We start from the raw sequence: 6,337 nt of genomic DNA, 5'->3' as shown, positions 1-6,337 counted from the left end.
GTAGTTATGAGCAAAATTGGTCTAGGTCTTGCAGTCTTGGTTTTGAGAAAATGCAAGATTAGAAAGAGTAGGAAAACAGGAATTAATAAATATATAAGCAAGATAGGTTGGTTGGATACCTTCTCAGGCATGAAAGGCTAGTAAGAGACATATTAGAAGCAGAAACAGGAGTTAATAGGAGTTATATCTGCCCTTACGGCAACATACTTAAATAACGCGTTTTAGGAAATACTACAAACGGCACAGTGAACGCCATCTGTAGCACGATGCTACATTTTAGGATTACGTATTTACAGACCACTTCGAATTATTTTATACTTAAATAACATTTATTTTGTGTATATTTGTTACACAGTACTCTTTGAATGACTTCAGTCCCTTCCTTTTGTAATAAATACTAAAAGACGTATTAGATGTTTCAGTGTTCATACAGGTATAAATGACAAAAAATTCAGTAAATCCTGTAAATCTATAATAATTTAATTTCTTCTTCTAAAAAGGCATTTAATTAGTTACAGCAATGTAATTCATTTTCAGAGTCTTTCACCTAAAAGTGAAACGTTTATGGAAAAGAATAATTATGTACAATGTCACAACCTTTTACGGTATAATTGAAATAAAAACACGTTGCTTTTCTGTGAAAGTATTACACTGTCGCTGTACTCAAAAATACAATTCATTAACTGTTTATACATTTATTACTTTAATTAAATACTTAGACAAACAACCGTCCGTCTAATTAGCAGCTGAAATTGTAAAGTTTAAATTAATGATAGTTTGAGAAGGTGCCAAAACAACATTTTCTTCATTTGATTAATTTCCAGTGTTACTATTCTTTAGATAAATTTACTTAATAAAGTTAACGAAAATTGGACACTTCTAGTTCGAGCATGGGATGAAAACTGGTATCTTTGTTCGTTAATTAAGGAAACTTTGCACTGTAACTGGAAAGAAAAGGCTTGGAGACGTTTGAGATGTGGTATTATAGGCGAATGATGAAGATACCGTGGATGAAGAATGTTAGAAATGAGGAGGTACTAGGAAGAATATCTCATCAGGCACGAAGGTCTAGTCAGAAGCAGAACAGGAGTAGAGGTAGACCTAGATTAGATTACTGTTCGCAAATAGTTAAGGATGCAGGACGTTCTGGTTATAATGAAATGCAAAGATTAATTCAGGATTGGAAAAAGTTGAGATGCTTGTTCAACCAGTCTTAGGACTGATGACCTTAGGACGATGATGATGATGATATACCAACTAAAAAGATATGTCTTCTACTTCGCGTATATGAGTACATGTACCAATTTTCAGCTCTCACCCTCATGAGAGCTTTTGGGTCGTGATGGAGAGGCTGGTTTGTTTCTGCCTAACGTTTCGCCAACGGCTGTGGTTGACATCTTCAGTACCGAGATGAATTTTTCGAGTTAGAAATCTATTCCGCCGTCCTCAGCACCTCCGAAGATGTGACGAAACGTTAGGCAGCAACAAATCAGCCTCTATACCAGGGCCCAAACGCCCGGAATACTATAGTAGTTTACAAGATGGCAACCGTGAAAACCTATATGGCTCTAATAATCTCACTCTCATATTCATAATCTCCTAACATCATTACAAAAGAAATACAAATGAGATGATGATCTTTGTTATGAAATATATATATCAANAAAGGCTATGCAAATATATATATATATATATATATATAAGATTAGAATGCAGTTGGTTCCTGTGGAAGCTCCAGGCCGATCCTGGATTTCTCGATTCCCGCAGGACAGCGTATGGTAGCTCACTGTGACAAACGGCTCGCTCTGGAATCTAATTAGTAGGCCGACGGAGTTTCATTACAACGATTTTATTAAACCGGAACGACGTTCATCCGATGTAGCTTGGTAGTCGGGGCCACCCTCGACATACACTACATACGAAGGGAACCTAATGAATATTTGTTGTACAGATTCGACTGTATGTCTTACGGGTGCTTGCACTTTATTAGATTTGACCTACGCTAGGAATTTCATTTAGCCACTGATTCATTGGCTGAGCGTTTCAAAAATGTCGCGACTGAAATTTAATGTTACAAGGGTTGTAGATTTCACATCCCTACCGTTATAACACAGTACCATAAAGCTTAGCAATATAACAAAGTAGCGACAATAGAAATAAAATACTGTAATCCAAAAGGTCACAAAATTTAGGTGTCATCTTAGTTACAGATAGTCTCTAACTGAACCCTTCATGTTAGAACACCCGAGCATGCCAAACTTGTCGATTTTCAGTTAAAAATTCCGACTAAACAACAATGCTTTGGATATTGTTGGAAAGTAGACCATTTAGTTAGCTTCGTTCTTTTATTAGACGTTTTAATCGTCGGCTAATTCCAGAATATCCTATCATCAGCTGTCTCAGTTGCATCTATTTCTATTACAAGCGTTACAACATTAGCTAATTGGCATGTTGCATAATATCCCAACTAGAATTTTGAGGGGAGTGCAGGTAGGGTCCCTAAGTGGGTAGCTCACTACCCCTTGTGGGCCCCATGAGGTTGGCCGCTAGGACGCCTTGCCGCATTTGCGCATCAACAGGAATGCCACACGCGGCCCCCGCGGGGAAAAATTGTTGCTACCCATTAAAAATTCTTAAATACAAAATTGAATGAGAAATATATTTTATTAATGAGAAACTGTTCACTTTTATATATGTAGCAACGGTATAACACATATTATTTATTTACTTTCTTTACTAACATTAAGATAAACCAATTTTTTAATCAACATCTATGATTTTACAAGTAGTAATATTTTCATTGTTTGCAGAAACTTTTGGTAAATTTCTAAGCATTTAGCATCGCATGGATACGTACAAAGGGATTTTCTTTTTCCTAGTAGTTTTCCAAAAATTTCAATACAATTTATATCTCCACCTTAAGGAATATATACATATATCACTTATTTGTAGAATTTGTTTGCTCTTAAGTAAGATTGTGTTATTGAGCTCTTTTGTAGTCAATAATACTTTAAATTGCAATCGTTTTACTGTTGTTGTTGTCTCATAATAGCAATATCAGGAAATACACTTGTTAGTTCGTTCAATTGTAAGTTTATACATGTGTTATGTTTGCCCTTTAAGACTCATATGAAAACCCCATAAGGCAATCCTCATTTTAATATCACCACTTTTTTTGTGGGATTTTCATAAGGAATCTACGGGGAAATACCTATATCGACATGCTCCTCATTAGCCACATGAGGTCCGCACGCTACATGGGGCATGTCCCATATAAATTCTAGTCGGGATGATGATACCAAATAATTTACATCCTAGAATTGTGAGTCGTATGTGGAATAATTGGTTCACACATCATCCCTCAATAATATCACTGTTGTTTCTGTTTTATGAGTCGCTAGATACCACATAAGTTCCAATAACATTACCATAATATCTTGGGTTACCTTGTTTCACATGCAATGGTGGCTATAAGACTAATTCACTAGTTACTAGTACATAATTATCGGTATTTGCGATCGTTGTTCAGATACTGGGTGTAACTACCTAATAAAAAACAAATTTAGGGCATTTATTTGTAATTAAATGCGTGCGAAGTTGTAATGTAACATTAGCACGCAAGATGCAACACGTTTTCTCACGGTGAACACACCGACAACACCTGGTTCTCATCCTATTTCTTGACGTCACGATTTCCTTTCAAACAACTCAAAGAATTTCTCTTGAATCTGTTTTGTTAACAGACCGCTTGTAACAACCCGGTAAAATAAAATAAAAAAAAAAAAGAGAAGAATGCTAGAAATTTGAATGCGTTTACAGCACCTGTGTCTATTAAGTCATCACGTAGTTGATAACAATGAAAATGGGGTTTTGAAGAAGCGACAAAGTGTATTTAACTTCAGTCGGAATGTTGTATTAGGCACATATTATCTTACAGTAAACATTTAAAATATTTTTAACAAAGGGAAAAAAGGTCAACGCTAAATGACACTACATCTAGAAAGTAGGCCGTCTTATAGTACACACTTGTACTGCATAATGTACATTATACAATTTGTATTTTTGTGAGAAAAAAAGGGGCCATTAAAGCCCATTACTATTTATTTCTTTATTACATCTTTTAAGCAACTTTCTAGTATAGGTTTTGTCCATACACAATTTTTAGGTAAATGAAATAGAACAGTACTTTTTTATTTTACACAGATGCAACAGCAAGAAAACAAAGTACTTACTTTTATAAAATACAGATTTACAAAGTCAAAGGTTAATTTTACTTCGATATGCTAGATAGACCGTCTGGATTATGGATCATTTTGAACTAAACTTAGTAGCAACATCACGGGGATGGAGGGGGTTTAAAATTGAAAAATCATCATCATCATAAGGTCGTCAGTCCTAAGACTGGTTGAACACGTACCTCCACTCTATCCCATCCTGAACTAATCTTCGCATTTCCCTAAAACTAGAACAGCCCACATCCTTAACTATTTCCGAACAGTAATCTAATCTAGGTCTACCTCTACTCCTTTTAACTCCTGTTTCTGCCTCTAATATGTCTCTGACTAGACCTTCATGCCTAAGAAGGTGTCCTACCAACCTATCTCGCCTATTTTTTATTGACTTCCATAGAGTCCTCTGTTCTCCTATTCCTTCCAATACCTCTTCATTTCTAACATTTTCTACCCACGTTATCCTCATTGTCCGCCTATAACACCACATTTCGAACGCTTCTAACCGTTTCTTTTCCGCCGCGCCCACTGTCCATGTTTCGCACCCGTACAACGCCGTGCTCCAAACATACACCTTTAACAACATTTTTCGAATTTCTAAATTAACCGTTCGCGAGCATAGAAGTGACTTCTTTTTATTAAAGGCCACACAACCCTGCGCTATCCTCTGCTTTATACTACTATTGAATTGAAAAATACACAGAATTAAAAACAGTTAAAATATTTCGTTTATTAATTCGAACAAAAAAAGTAGAAGCCATAATTTTGTGTATTTTAGAAGAAAGTGTCTTTGTATTGGTCTTGATCTTGCTTATTTGGTTTTGGGCTTGCTCAAATACTTCTAGTCTTGGTTTTGGTCTTAGTCTTCTTGGAATTGAAATCTTATTTAAATACTAAAAATGTTTTGTTCCAAGGAAACGATATATTAAAATTGCTTCCAATAGTTTAACTCATAAAGAAATGCAGAAGTGATAATTTTTTGTTTAGTCTTGTGTATTTGGTCTTGGCCTTTCGTATTCGCTCTTGGTTTTAGTCTTGGTCTTACTAATACAAAGACAGTCTTGGTCTACGTCTTGAATTTTGCTCATAACTACTAAAGAAGTACATATTATAGTCATCCTAAGTACTATAGAATAATTTATACTGTAATAACTTGACTGTAAATGTAAATCTTTTTGAACTGTCACACATTAATTACTTTAATTAAGCGCTCACTGACAGAAGCAATTGAATAAAATAATAAGAAAGTAACGAAAGAAATTTAAATAAAACAGAAACAACAACAAAATAAAGCAACTTGACTTCGTGTGACCAATTAAATATGCATGTGGAATTCGTCGCATCGGCCGGCGATCGAAATCATCAAATACACTTATTACATTACGTGTTTGTATCGCGGATCGGTATTTCAATTACATTTATAAATTAATATCGTAAAATCGGTTTACTGCTTCGAGTTGGTCATTCTGCCTGTTGCATATTTATGATATACATATTTCTGTAGGTATGCAATTTGTAAAGGTTATCGTGAAAGGAAATGTGCCATACGTGTAATTAATTGAAAGAAAGCTTAGTTTTATTATGCTTCAATATTAATGGAAAAGAGCGTTCACATGGACATTAAATTATGTACAGTAATCACCACCATCATCATCATCAAATCCTCAGTTCTAAGACTAGTTGGACCTCCACTATTTATTATCATGAGCTAATCTTCGCATTTTCCTAAAACTATCGGGTTGTTCGGAAAGTCATTTCGTTTTTTCCCGACAGAGGACTTAATTGTATTCTTTTGCACCCAACTTCACATTTAAGCCGTATAATTCTTATATGCTTTGAGAGCTCATATAGCAAGGCTTGTGTGTGAAAAATTCCAATTAATTCTATGCAGTAGTTTTTGGTTGGGGCCCTTTTAAATATGGAGAGCGATAAGCAGCATTTTCGACATATCTTACTGTTTTACTACAGAAAGGGAAAAAATGCTGTTCAACCCAGAAAGAAATTAACTGATGTGTATGAAGAAGATGTGTTGACAGTACGCCAGTGCCAGAACTGGTTCGCTAAATTTCGATCCGGCAATTTTGATGTCGAAGATGCACCACGTTCGG

This window comes from Agrilus planipennis, unplaced genomic scaffold (assembly GCF_000699045.2).
Source record: "Agrilus planipennis isolate EAB-ADULT unplaced genomic scaffold, Apla_2.0 scaffold144, whole genome shotgun sequence".
Taxonomy (NCBI): Eukaryota; Metazoa; Arthropoda; class Insecta; order Coleoptera; family Buprestidae; genus Agrilus; species Agrilus planipennis.
This window is presented reverse-complemented; position numbering follows the sequence as displayed.